The 15,174-nt window shown below is 47.8% G+C and overlaps 1 protein-coding gene across 2 annotated transcripts in view; it reads right to left on the bottom strand.

Moving 5' to 3' along the window:
* The window catches only part of CUNH10orf90 (chromosome unknown C10orf90 homolog), a 260,887-nt gene that overhangs the window by 212,288 nt on the left and 33,425 nt on the right, over positions 1 to 15,174 (bottom strand). The window lies entirely within an intron of this gene.

The raw sequence follows: 15,174 nt of genomic DNA, 5'->3' as shown, positions 1-15,174 counted from the left end.
AGCCCTCTGCTTGAGGTCTGGCTGTCACTGGGAACATTGAATGGAGCCCAGGGGGAGGAGTGCTGATCTTGCTAGAGGTCAGGCTTCCCGAAGCAAGGCGAGTTCTATTGGCTCTGCCTCTCAGCAGTGAGAGCAGTTCAATAAGTAATTTGGGGATGGTTTTGCAGAGTGGACAGTTCTGAACACTTGGCAGTAGGCTGTCCTGACCTGGGCGTCTCCCCAGCCACTTGCTTGCCTGCCTGTCCTGTATCCAGTCCCGGCAGCTTCTGCAGAAACCAGGCTTGCCTGCCCACCACTCACTCTCTATGTTCCTCACTGGCAGGAGTGCAACTGGTGATCCCAGCCATTACAGAGGGGCAGGGGCTGGGCTGGGACAGCTCTGTCCCTTCCAAACACACGGCTATCATGGGTGCCCACCGCTGTGTAGACACTTGCTGTTACCCCGTGGCACACCCTGGCCTTTAAAGAGATCTCTGCATCGTGCATCTGTAAGAATTGGGGCTCTTAATAGAACTCCTTGTGACACTGCCAATGCACAAATTAGGATTCCAAACACAAGCCAGTGTTCCATACAATTACATCCTCATCAGGATTGGAAGACAGAAGCAGCCTTCAAATGTGGCATTTAGGGCTCTAAGTGCTCACGAACGATGAAGGCTGATTTCTACGATATTCATTTACCATCATTGACCTCTTCCTGCATTAATTGTGAAGGGTAAAAACTTTTATGACAACAGCTTCTTAAATGCTAATTCCATCTTTTTGGCGAGAGAACTAGAAGCCCAGCTTATCCTAGCTAATAGGATGAGAGAGGCAGACACTCTCTAGCAAAGAGTTCTCATGAGCAATGTCTGATGGACACATTCTAATGAAGGGGAAACATCTGGCCAGAGACCATCTCTTCGGCACCCTCAGATAAGCCTCCACCCTGTTGCACAGTACATCTCAATTATCAAGAAAGTTCTGTGCAGAGACAAATGGCAGGTGTTAAAAGCAAGAGCAGGAGACGGAGCTACCAGCTGCCCGACAGATGCAGACATCTGAAGGGATCTATTCTTTATGCGATGACTTGAAAGGCGAAAAGTTTTCAAAGTAGCTTTAAATTCCATATATTTAAAATTTTAGTTAAACCAACCAGGAAACCTGAAGCTCACAAGGGATGAGTAGCCATTTGTAGAAAATAGGCTTATAAATAATATGGCCATGAATGTTTTGTATTCCAGGTGGACACGACATCCCTTTCCATTACTAAATCCACATACTTGGTATTCAGTGAAGACAGGAGCCACCAGCCCGGCAAAGCACTGTCCAGGGACAGGCCAGGCAGAGCAGGATTTGCTGAATGTCAGCTGGAAGGAAAGGTGAGCGCGGTGGAAGGGAGGGATCTCCAGACCCCAATGATAGTCTGTAAACCTCACTGCTAGACAAGCCTCCCTTTTACATTCACCAACTTCTCTTTTAGCTTGCAACTATCTCTGAGTTTTATCCTGCATTAACTATATGACATTGTTCATATTTCTTTCCTCTTAAAATATAGATAATAAAAATAGCGGCAGCCTGTGTGTGCACTGCATGCAAGGCATGGTGCCGGCAGGACCATATTTCATCTTCTTGATGTCCCTGTGATGCAGGTACTATAACTGTCCCACTTTAATAACAAGAAAATGGAGCTGGAGATCTTAAATCCCTGATGCCCTCATACTTCACCAACACACTGCTCTGCCTTGATGTTGAAGGCCTTCATTCGGCAAATCCTCTCTGGACCCCCACTCTGTGCCGAGTCCTGCAGATGCTGGATGAAGAGGGCCCAGCATTGCCCCAGTGCAGTCACTCTGTGGTTGAGCTCATCGGGGTTGGGACAGGCAAGGGAGGAGGGAGAGGTGACCATGCTGATGTGATGGCCCAGGCAGGGCTCTGAGAAGCATAGAGGGGCCCTGGGCTTGGCGATGGTGGGGTTGGGAACGGGGAGAAGAGCACAGAGTGGGGACAGTGAAGAGGAAGGTTGAAAGGACAGAAACTTCACTCAAGCCAAGTCCATCTGATGGACACTCCGTATGTCTGGTCTAAAGTCAACAATTACCATGAGTGATCACCCAGTGCTGTCTGTGGCTCTGAAGCCCCCACAAGCACCATGGTGACAAAGGCTTACAAGCAGGTACTCCAGTGGCAGGCCAGGTTTGGAGAGGTTATTTATTAACCTCTCCAGGTGTCAGTTACTTTACTTCTGAACTAAAAATAATAATCAGCAGCTCTTGGATCTATTAAGAGGATGAAGTGAAATGTGACATCATCTTCCACCCTCCATTCCCTCACTGTCCACATCCAGTGCTTGAGCCAAGCCTGGGGCTCTATTTGTAACAACCTGGGAATCACCCTCTCTAACTGGAACAGCTGCTGAGGCTTCTGATGTGTTTCCAGCGTTCACTCCTGCCCTCCTTCATTCATACCGTCAAGGGAGATTCCGCCTGGAGCAGAGGATACTCACTCGCATGTACACCCTTCCACGCCTCTAGAAGGGGCCACAGCAGTTTTGTACTTGTCCTTTTGTCTTCCATTTCTTAAACAGGGTTGACCAGATTATCTAGGTGTTAGGCTTTAGAACACCAGAATCTGTTCCAGCATGCACAGCAGTCTTCTCACAAAGCAAAACGAATCCTGTCACTCCCTCCTTTCCAACCTGTTAGCAGCTTCTCCCGCACCAAACAGAAAACTCGCCACTGTTACCTCAGCCCTCCTCCTTTCTAGCTCTCCAACTCATTTTCCTACTACTCACCCCATTTCTTGGTAGGATCAAGCCACAGTGAGTTTTTTCTTGGCTCCTCGAACACACCAGTCCCGTTCCTTCCTCAAAACATTTGCAGATCCTGCTTCCTCTCCTGGAGACAGCTGCCCCTTGCCCCGCTGCTTGCATGGCAAGTTCCTATTCAACCCTCTCCACCTGAAGCAGAATGCCCCTTGGGTTTTGCTCTCTTATCTCTTTGTTGCAATAATTTTGCTTGTTTGTCCACTTGGTGTTTGTCTTTCCTGAAGCACTAGAAAATAGATTTCAGGAGAGCAAGCTCCCTTGACCTCTTGCTCAGCATTGCATGCTCAGTGCCCAGCACAGTTCCTGGCGCATAGGAAGTATTCAGTAAGAGGGGAACCACCCTTCTGATTTGCCCACCTCTACCTCCCTGGCCTCTGAGATTGCAGAACACCACCAACACTAACCCCCAGGGCAGGGACTTGAACAGTCAACAAATGAAATTGAGGACAGGCAGCATAAACACCAAGACCCAGCAAGCAGAGGCATAGGCAGCAGCACAGAAAGAACGAGACAGTCATGAAAGAACCACAGCATGGACCTTCCTCTGCAGCCTGAGGACTAGGTCACGGTAGGAGTGCTAAGAGCAGATGGGGCAGGCGTCAGACACTGACACAGGGGACCAGACACTGTCCTCACGTGTGTAGCCGCAGACGTCCCAGTAGAGCTGGAATACAGTGGCCTTGGAGAGCAGCCCCAGAATCCCAACACAAAGAAACTGGCAAGACTCATAATGGAAGAGATGAGGAAATTTCCAAGAATGACCTCGAAGAGACACTATGTTGCCCAGAAACCAGAAGTCTCATAGTTCATAAGTGACTGTAAGTTTCCGGCCAGGTCTGCCTGACCTTGAGGCCTTTCCACCCCACCCTCTAATGTTGCCACATATCCAGTCCCCAGTTGTGTATTGGGTTCTAATGCTGTGTTGGGTGCTGGGGCTGCAGCAAGGAGGGTGACACAGGCGTTGGTGGGCCTCAGGCTCCCAAGCCAGCAGGCATCCAGCACTGCCTCTCTGGGTACTTAACACACCCCAGAGCATTGGCCCCCACTGCAGTCCTTGGGGGAGAAATAGGACCTCCACCTTACGCATGAGCAATTCAGAAACCCCATAAATATTCCCATTTGGTAGATAACACTGGACTTTTCCAGATCTCAGTGTTATCTACCAAATGGGAATATTTATTTTATACTATTCTCATGTAGTGGTTGTGAAAATAGCACAAATCCTTTTCAATGCCCAGTGAATTGCTGGGTGTGAAGTTGGTCCCAGACAATATGCACTGCTGCTTTGTTGTAGAAGCATGGCAATGGGGGCTCCAATTCTCTACGGCCCCTCCCCAGGGACCCTGCTCTTTTCAATGAACTTTTAGATCTTTCCATCAAGAGGTAAGGTCTATATTTCCACCTCTAGATTCGGAGTTGTGCCATTATATTTGCTTTGCTTTGAAAGTGAACTTATGCATTTTCTTTTCTGTGCTTGGCCCCAGCCTTCACCTTGTGAACATTTTTAGATGAGCCTGAGTGAGCAGAGCCATCACCCCAGCTGACAGCTCACTGACCCCACAAGCGGGCCTAGCGAGAGCAGAACACCAAAAGTGCCAACCTGCAGCCCTGAGAGCTAAAGAAATGCTTGTTGTTCCATAAGCCACTGAGTTGGAAGATGCTTTGTTTATTGGCACTGTGGCAACAGATACCTGAATCCCATGGCTGTTCATACCCAAGCCCATGCCAGGTCCTCTGACAAAATGGCACTTCTGGATCTACATGGCACCTTCTGCCATCATCCAGACATGCCCCCTACCCCTGCCAACCAGGTGATAAAACTGCCTGGAAGGGGGTGATGTCCAGGTTCTGCAGGCATTTTCCATCCTCCCTCCATCAACTGCCCAAAGACCTATGAGGCAGGAATTTTGCTGATGGGCAAGAAATGATGCAGAAGGGGAGGCCTAGGATATCCCAGGGCTACATGATGTCTTGGAGAATGTCTGGAGTATCTGTCTGAGGTGGAGCAGCACACAGGAGCCGTGAGGTCACCAGCCCTTGCTGACCCGCTGTGCATTACAGGCCAGGAGACAGGCCTGATCCACCCAATGGGATGGCCTGATGAACACGGCCAAGGCCAAGGACAAAGCTGGCCATTGCAGGGCTCCTGGCCCAGAAAGATTTGGGGAAGGAGGCTCTGTGGCAAGCTGGGAGAAGAGTGGCCCCTCCTGTAGGATGAGGCTGCAGGAATAAAGAAGAAGCCAGGCGTGGGGATGGGCTCCAACTGTGCATGTCACTAGCAAATGGGGAGGTGCCTAACTTCCTGGGATGGCAGGCTCAGAGCTCTCAGGTCATCCAACAGGTTGTCCTTCCCTTCTGTGAGACCCACCCCAGTGCTCATTCTATTTCCCTCTTCCCAACCTCTCTGCTTCCCCCAACACGCAGGAAACATAATGCTTCAGAAAAGAAAATAATTACATGGACACACCTGTAAGCATCTGTATCTTTTGGCAGGTGGAGAGGTTGATATCATGCGCTGATAATCTAAAAATTAATGATTAGAATTAGTCATTACTCATCAGGGAAATTCTAAACAAAACTACAATGAGATATCACTTCGCACCTGTCAGAATGGCTGTTATCAAAAAAGAACAAAAGATAAGTTTTGGCGAAGAAGCAGAGGAATTGGAACCTTTGCACACTGTTGGTGGGAATGTAGAATGTTGCAGCCACTATGGAAAACAATGTGGAGTTTCCTTAAAGAATTAAAAATAAAACTACCATATGATCCAGCAATCCCACTTCTAGGTATATATCCAAAACGATTAAAATCAGATTCTCAAACAAATATCTGCACTCCCATGTTTATTGTAGCACTATTCCCAGTATCCAAGATATGGAATCAACCTGAGTGTCCATCGATAGGTGAATGGATAAACAAAATGAGGTGTATAGGCACAAAACAATACTATTCAGTTTTTAAAAAGAAGGAAATCCCATTACAACATGAATGAACCTTGAAGACATTGTGCTAAGTGAACAAAGCCAGACACAAAAGGACCAATACTATATTACTCCACTGATATGAGGTATCTAAAATAGCAGAATTCATAGAATCAAAAAACGGTGGTTACCAGAGCTGGGAGGCAGGGAAACATAAGGACTTAATAATCAATGAGCATGAAGTTTCAGTCCAGCAATATGAATCAGCTCTAGAGATCCGCTGTACAACATTGCACCTAGAGTCAACAATAGTGTATTGTACACTTAAAAAAAAAATCTACTAAGAGGGTAGATCTCATGTTAAGTATTCTTACCACAGTAATAAAAAAGAGCTTATGATGAGTGTCTTATATCTATTACAACTACGCCTCATAAAAACAATGCAAGGTAGGTACTATCATTTTCACTTACAAATTGTAAAACTGAGTCTCAGAAATTAATTAAGTTGTTCATGGTTACAGCATGAACTGTGGAAGAGCTGGGATTTTCCAAAGCCTCCTGTTTTCACCCAGACACTGACTCTCAATCTTATCTCCTAAGAAAAGAACAGTATACTTTGACACAAATTTTAATCCGTGCTCTGGGAACCCCAAGCTAAGAATCCGCATTCCCAAACTTCATCACACAGTGCGGCTTTCTGGAAGGGAAGTCCCCGACCTCCAGTGTTTCCCGTTTTCAAAGCTGTCCAAGAACAAGGCTTGGCCAACCCCCTCCAGGCTGCCTGTCTCAATGTTTAATCACCCTCATAGATTGTTTCCTACGTCTCATAAAAAGAACAAATCAAGCTTAAGCACACACAAGACATTAGTGAACGCCACATTTAGAGATGAGTTGGTAGCTGGACTCCTGCCAGCACTGGCGTGAAGGATCTAAAAGAAACTATAAGCTGAGGGTCATTAAAATAAAGCTATTTAATACCGGAAAAGGAAGAAAATTCTAAAGCACTGTCCTATTACAGATTATTGCTTCTTCCCATCTTCCAGTTAAAATCCAGAGCACACGTCTACCACCTCTTCTCCATTCAAGGCATGTGGGGGGCGGGGAGAAGAGGGGCCAGGAACCATTACACCCTCGAAGAGCCCAAAATATCAGCTGTGGCTTAAGGGCACCAAGATAATCACATTCGTGGGAGCCATAAAATAGAGTGGGCTCAGGATTTAGGAACTGGAGTGCAGATCAATAAAGAAGCGGGGCCTGGCTCTGGGTTAAAAAGGACCACCACAGTGATAACCTGCTCCCTCCATGGGGCTCCAGATTAACGAGGTGCAATCTCAATATTCAGTGAGAAAGAAATCAATGTCACTCAAATGGTCTGCACTCCCCTCCCAGGCCTGGGGACAGTAGTTTTCAAATCATGTTTGACACACTATGGAATGTCTCTAACTGCTCAGGGGAGCGGGTCCACCTGGCAGGGGTGCTCACCACCCTCCTTCAGCCAGAGCTCCTCCACTTTAATCTGTTTTATAACCTGGCCTCCCATAAGATTTTCTTTTCAGAAAGATTTCCATTCAAAAATATAAACTGCTTTAGGGAAACTCAGCCCTCTGCGATCTGTACTCACTCTAAATGGTCAAGGTAGTTTGAGAGACACAGACACTTCACAGCTGAATCTCTTACAGTGTTATTCAGGAGCTCTCTCCTCAGCGCAGAGGTCAAACGGTGGCATTGTCAAATACCAGCCTAAAGGGAGAAGGTTCTGGGAGGTTTTATAATCATAAGGTCTCCTCATGTACCCAAGGTAGGCACGTGACATGAAGCCAGGGCTCTTTTAAGAACAATGACACCTTTGAACAAGAAGCCAGACCTTACCTGTCTTCTGCTCAAACACAGGAATACAATTTGCAGCAGGACATGTGACATCCTTGTACCCACCCCCCCCCTTGGAAGCTGGAAAGGGATCATTGGCCCTAATTTTCTGTTTTTGATAACAATGACCCCTCACACGTGTTACAAGCTGTGTCTCAGCCAGGCGTGGGCCTTCCTGCCTGCCGCATTTCACCAAGGGGAGTTAAGGGCAAGTTATCAGTGTACCACACACAGAGAGAAAGAGAGAGACTCACTGTTGAAAAAGAAGAGAGAAGCAAGCAGGTTAGGAGGTAATTCGTTCCAAAAAAAACATGCTGTATGATAATGGTCTCATGACCAACACTGACATTTTTACCGAGATACAAAATAAGCCGTGAAAAGTCATAGGTGTGTAATGAGAGGACAAATAATTGTGTTTCATTTGGCAGTTGCTTCACCCCACCTGTCCTTGTCTCCTCTGGCTCTGCCACACTTCAGCTGCCAGATAAATATTCCTTTTCTGCTGGGAAGCTGGATATTAACATGACCATTATATTAAATAACACAATAAGCTTCAAAAATACATTTAATTCCTTGTGTCGCTTTCAATTTACATTGCATTTGTTTATATGCTTTTTTCTTTTTTAGAAATCCTCTCCTTAGATAGCCAACTGAGCAAAAGCCACTAAAAAAAAAAATAACACTTTAGCTCATAACCAACTCTATTCTCTCCACGCCTTATTAACAATATTTCACCAAAACAAGCAGCATTCTGCACAGCGGGGACCACAAGAGTTCGGGAACATGCCTTTTCTGTGCAGTGTTTTCCCGATAATATACAGCCCTTGGAAGGAGTGTGTGACTTCCAGTGATTATTTGTAAGTATTATTTTTCTCTTGGGGGGCGCTCTTGATATGCAATCAACAATTAATAAGGAAGTTGAAACAAATAAACTTCTTTCTTTAAAGGAGCCTAAAGTCACCAAAAATAATGCATAAGCCCAACTCGGACTTCTACAGAGGTTAGGGTTCTTGTTCTGGGGCCAGGCAGCACCAGCAGGAGACAGGCTGATGGAGTCAGAGGAAGGGGAGGAGGCTGATGCCAGGAGGAGGGCAGATTGATTCAGTGTGGGGAGTAGAAAGCAGACACAAGGGGACATGCACTCTGTGTCGTCTCAAAGTCCTATTGATGTCTGCCTTGGAGAAGGGCCTGATTCCCTGTCTCCATGGCCCACCCAGACTTCATCCTAGACTCGGCTCCTACCTCCCACCAGCCAGCCCATTCCCCCACCAGGGGGTTATTGAGTGCTTAGGCACAGCACTGAGACTGGCAAGCAAAATCAGACAGGCCCTTGCTCTTGTGGAGTTTGTAGTTTGGATGGAGGAGCAAGTATTCATCAAATCCAAATCAACCTGAAAGCATGACTGCAACAGGCACAGCAGGGGAGAGAAAGGTGGACACCACTGATTGGTCATGACATTGGGCTGGCTTCCAGAGGACATGCAGGTAAGGGGCTACAGGTCAGGTCGGTGAGGGTCATGGCCACTTAGCAGGATGGAATCCACCGGCATGGGCAGGGATCCCAAAGCAGGAGGCACATGGCGGCAGAGGGTGGGACAGAGAAGGAAGGAGATGGAGCGCAGGGTGCAGGACCCAGGGCCTCGGGGCCTTTTGCACCACAATAAAAATGGTCCTTATTCCAAGACAACTGGAAGGCATGGAAGGGTCTTAAGAAGGGGCGGTGTGGTCTGAGCAGGTCATTCTGGCTGTAGGTGGAGATGAGAGTGAGGAAGGTACAGATGGGCTATTGCAGGAGTCCAGGCCAGCATGTCAGCGTCTAGAGAGAAGATGCTGGGCCCCAAAGATGATGAGGAAGCAAATCAGAGGGACTTAGTCGTGGTTGGACATTGGAGTGAGGGAAGGCAGAAAGACTCCAGGTTTCTAGCATGGCTGACAACGGCGGTGCCGTTGCTGACATGGAACAGCATTTCTGAGTTCAGAGTGATGGTGGGCTCTAGGTTGGGGTTCACTGGGCCCCCCTGCCTCCCTAGGCCCAGTCTAGAACTCAGATTTCTGTATTGCTCTGGGAAGTGAATTCATGACTTGGATCTGATTCCTCTGCCCGATCCTGAGACCTCAGGAGGTCACGGGGCTGGTCATGAGCCAGGGATGTGTGTGGGACCTGGGCACCACCTCTTTCCACTGTATCCCCACCCCACATTCCCAGTCACCCAAATGTGCCTCCTCTGAGGACTCTGTGTCCTCTTGCTGCACCCCTGACACTGCCTCTTGCCTGGTTGGTGTCCACACGTGCCTCTCACCACACCCCTAGGAGCCAAGTCACAACTTCCTGTCACACCTTCTAGATCCCCGGGTCCCAGCTGGTCTCATTCTGCCCACTCCTCTACATCTTCTCTCTCCCCTACCAGGCCCTCCTGGTGAAAGGCCTAACATCGAGGTCCAGTATGACGGGTGCCTTGACATCTGGGGAAAATGATGAGGGCCTTGGATGGCCTGTCATAGTTCCTCTCCCATGCTGCTCCCTCAGATAACCTCCCCCCGCCAAACAGCCCTCCTCATCATGGAATCACAGGAACCCAAGATTACCCTGCCCTCTTTTTACTACAAAGCCTGGCTCCCACAGACCCGACGTGTTCACACGGTTCCTCACTGCAGTCCTCACGTAGCCCTCCAGGACGCACGGAGCCCTCCTCCCTGGAGCTATGAGCATATGTGGCTAATAAACAGCTGTTGACCTCAACTGTCCAGTGCTGGGTATCATGTGTGGGTATTTCCATCACGCTAGAGCAGCAATCCTTCCCTCACCATCAGGGTGAAGAGGAAGCCATTAAAACAACCTTTTATGGAATAACTTTATGCTGAGTAACTCTTAGACATGCGGGAATGACAATCACTTGGATGAGCAAATATTACGTCTTTCTTTCTTAAAAACCCAGCAAACTCCAAAAGACCCTGAGTGGTGGTTTTCACAGGGATGCTCATGACAACTTCTTGGGCTCCACACCTGTAGGCTCTGATGCTACAGGCCTGGGTGAGGCCTGGAGACCTATTTCTGTTGTAGGCTTGATCGGTGATTCAGATGCACCCCTCCAGTTGACAACTGCTGCCAACTCAAAGCTATTTATCCTGCTCTGTGGTTGCAGGAAAATCTCATCTCCATGGCGCATGGTGCGGGATTGCTGCTCGGCCATCATACTCAGGCCTCCTATTGATATTTCCCCAGGAGGTGCTCCTTCCAAGCAAAACCAAAAACCAGTGCCAGACGCCTGTCTCTCAGATGTGGCTCCTTTATTCAGATCAGGATACCGATGCCCAAAGGTGCCCACTCTGACGCCCATGGCGAGGTGGAAGGGCTCAAACACTTCAGAGGGGAATTCATTGAAGTCATGGGTAGGTCTCCTCATTCCACTCTTCTGAGAATAAGACATGGGGCCTCCTGGAATGTCCCCCACATGTCCACCTCAATGTCTGATTTCCTCACATCTAGATGAAGTCTTGTTGCCAACTGCCTTGGTACACAAGAGGCAGTAACTGAGCATTCATACCTTTGAGAGGAAGCTGTAAAATCTGGCTGATGCATTTCTGTCTGACACAAAGCTATACAGACTGCAAAATCTGCAGTTGAGCTCTTTTCATAGTACAGTATTTTACCAGTTATTTTTTAAATTAGATTATGTTACCAGGTGATAGGCAAAGGCAAAATTAGAGTCAGAAACTCATACGGGGGGAAAGAGTTGCTTATTGCACTATTTGTGGGTGATTGCAGCAAAATTGGGGGTCGAGGCCCAGGAAGCCACGAAGCAGAGTCAAGGATGGCACAGAAGCACAGCGGCTCTTCATAAGAGGACACACAGGTGTCATGCAGCCCCAGTGGCAAGGGCCAGTTGGTCTATTTTCTCTCTAATAACATCCTACCCAAGCAGGCACAACAGACTCAAATGCATCTCCTTATGTCCTCCACAGGAAGCAGGAGTAAATGTGTTTTATTCTCCAGTGATCAGAAAAGCGATGCTGCCTTTTTCCACCGCCGCTGTGCACAGCAGGGTGGATGCTAGCTGAAGTAAACACCAAGCAGACCCCATCCAAGCCACTTCTGGGGGAGCCTCTGTCCCTCTCAACAAGGGAAGCTGAGGAGCAGGTCAGGAGCCTGTTGCTCAAAGCTCTTGAAGAGCAGAAAGGCAGGTGTTTTCCCCGTGGGGTTCTCAGCCACTCACACGCTGAATCCCACCCTGCTCCGCAGGCTTGCCTGGGAGGGTAAAGTGAGAGCCTCTGAAGGAGAAATGGCTCCAGTAGCTTCTTCATACAAATGATGCCATTCGATCTATTGAGCCACTTCTGCCTGCTGATACCTGAGCTTGGAAACATAGAGATGAGAAAATAAGGTCCCTACACTCAGGGCCCACAGTCCTGGAGGGAAAAAGGATGAGTCAGCAAGGTCACATGAAAGGATTGTGGTTGTGGTTGTGCAATTGACAAAATGCCCTGGAGAGACCGGGGGTCGGGTGGGGCAGGTCGAATCAAGCTTCAGTCAAAAGCAAGGGTTTTATCAACAGAAACGTTTTTTCAGACAGAAGAGTCTCTGGACAAGGATAGAGATAGGCAAGAGCTGGGTGCAGAGCGCTTGCAAGGCCATGGACCTGGAGAAAAACCCAGAAGGATAAATCAGACTCTGAGGGGGAAAGGCACTAAATGCTATGCCAAGGAGCTTATATTTTGTCCTCTGGGGACTGATGTGATTTTTGACTGGAGAAGTTGCATTGATTGGAGATACTCTTATAAATTGTTGAATACATGGATTCTCCCAGGGGCAGGGAGGAATCTATAAGAAGGAGGCAGATGGAGTGAGGTACAATGAAACAGCTTCTGTATCAAAAGATAAACCACACACTGAAATTCCAAAAATTAGAGCCTTCCTAAAAGCCAGGTGTTTCAGGGAAAGTAAACAGAGGAATGTGGTGTCCCTTCTATACCTTGTTAACAGAGAAGCTGCATTTACAAGTGGCTTCTTCTGGAAGAGAAAATACATGTAACTCACACCAGGTTCTGGGATGTTTTTAAGGGATTCTAGAACAACCCTTCCTTGAATCATGATGAAGGGTATGGGGTTTATTGGGGCAACTAATGGTTTAATTCAGTACTAATGAAATAGAAGCTATTGTTATGAAGGAAGCAAATCACTGCTTTTGTAAAGTCTGGAATAAAAGAACAATCATCCTCAAGTTTTAAGTGAAATATAATTACTTTACCCCACTCATCAATCAAAGTTTAAAGACTGAAGGTTGTAAAGTTCAGGTTAAATCGATCAGGGGGGAGAAAATTCCATGCCCCCTGCCATCCGCCCCCGCCTTTTTCCCTAAACCAAGTGAATTAGTCATTAAAAGTTCCAAGTGACCTTCATCATTTCCCTCTCTATTTACATTTCCCCTAAATGATTTCCCCAGAAATGGCTGAACTAGACACCTGACTTCCAATCGCCCTCAATCCATAGACTAAGCAGTCTCATCGGCAGACAGGTAGCACAGTGACAGGGAAATGTTACAAAATCTTTTTGTAACATGAAGAATGGGGATCTGAAAGGGACTTTTGACCTCTCTCTGATTTTAAAAGCAGATGTGAGTTTGGACAGAATAGTCACCCTTCCTACATTTGTTTTCTCCTTTCGTGTTCAGATCCTATTAATCATAGTAAACTAACCTTTTACACAGGCCAACAGATTTCAAAGGCCCTGCCAGGAGGACAATTTAACTATAAGAAATCAACTCCCCACCCTTCCCAGTTCTGGAATTTCCAGTGACTGAGGAGGTGAATAGCTTCATTGTGAAAATGAAGGATGCAAAAATGAAAATTGAGAGATGACATTCAATTCTGATTTCCTGCTTGGGCTCTATGCACCCTGTTTGGAACAAATACCCCACTGATAGAGCTGCTGCTGGAGGCTACCACTCGCATCATTGAAGTTTGGAGCAGCTTCGTAAAGATCACAGCATCCAAAAGCACCCTTGTCTAAGAGCAAACCAAGAAATGAGGAAGTGGAAGGACCGTTCCAAAGACGAATCGCTAATTGATGGCAAGGTCAACGCTGGCACTACATACTTCAATTTAAAAGACAAGGCCGGGCACGGTGGCTCATGCCTGTAATCCCAGCACTTTGGGAGGCTGAGGTGGGCGGATCATGAGGTCACGACATAGAGGCCATCCTAGCTAACACGGTGAAACCCCGTCTCTACTAAAAATACAAAAGTTAGCCGGGCCTGGTGGCGGGCACCTGTAGTCCCAGCTACTCAGGAGGCTGAGGCAGGAGAATGACATGAACCCGGGAGGTGGAGCTTGCAGTAAGCCGAGATCGCACCACTGCACTCCAGCCTGGGTGACAGAGTGAGACTCCATCTCAAAAAAAAGACAAAACCCTGATGTCTGCTCTGTGGTTTTCAGGACAGTGCTCCTCTTCCCACCCCACACATGTGGTTCCTCCTGGTTTTGCAGCTCCAACCTCTTCCCAACTCGTATCTTCTCTCCTGCTGTAATCTCAGCCATTCTCATGGTTTCTCATACCACCCTCATGTACACCATGATGATATCAAGATTTACAAAACCCTGACCTGTCTCTTGATCTCTTTGCCACACTGCCAGCTGCTTCCTGAGCATCTGGAGCAGATGAAGTCACACTGACCTCTCACATGTAGAGTTTCCAAACACCACAAACTCAGGATCCTCCCACCAGCACCCCGCTAACCCCAGAAGCCTCCTGGATCCTGAGTTCCCTACCTTATGAATGACAGCACTATCTATCCAGGAACGTCTTTAACTTTTCCCTTATCCCAACAGCATGTAAATAATTCGACGAATTTCTAGGGCTCCAAAAGTTCTAGCCACCATAGCCACTGCCCCGGCTAAACCCACATTACCTGCCACCTGGAATATCACAACAGAGTTGTCTTCCTAGCACTTGGATCAGATAGTGTATTCCAGCAACTTCAAGATTCTACAGGCCTACTTATGCCTTCTGAGATATATGCCTGGCCCACGGATTCCTTCTAGAACATTGCCCCACTAGCTCATCACCCCCAAGATTGGGTCTCTGGAAGTTGTGCATCTAATATCTGATCTTGCCTCCTGACTGATGGTCGGGTCAGCGTGGCGCCTGACCCAGCAGTTCCAGGTGAGGGTCCGCACGCTCTTGCTGCCAGGGCCCAAGCAGCAACCTTGGTTCTTGTCTTTCTGCACCCCAGTGCCTCATCCTCCCATGAAGTTCACTGATGTCCTTACAACAGTTTCCCTTTGTCTACAATAGTGGGTTTCTGGTCTCCAAACCCAGAGTTTGACCTAAAACTCTGTTCTCTGGGTTTCCCAAAGCCACTGAGAGGGCTAAGAAAGACTTCGTCCTGGTCCCAGGCCCTTGTGATGAGCACGGAAACAAGGGCTGTAGTCCTGGGCTAAACTCCCTGTTCTTTCCTGAGGGAGAAAGGCCGGCCACGGAGAGCCCAGAGGGCACGGGTGGCTGCTTAGCCTTCCTTTTGTAGAAAAGGTACAGCTGGACTCCCTCCTTGACCAAACCTCAGCCAGGGTCCTCTGGGCCCTCT

The sequence above is a fragment of the Hylobates moloch genome, unplaced genomic scaffold, assembly GCF_009828535.3.
Source record: "Hylobates moloch isolate HMO894 unplaced genomic scaffold, HMol_V3 SCAFFOLD_3, whole genome shotgun sequence".
Classification (NCBI taxonomy): domain Eukaryota; kingdom Metazoa; phylum Chordata; class Mammalia; order Primates; family Hylobatidae; genus Hylobates; species Hylobates moloch.
The sequence above is the reverse complement of the archived record's forward strand: the minus strand, read 5'-3'. Positions and strand labels throughout refer to the sequence as shown.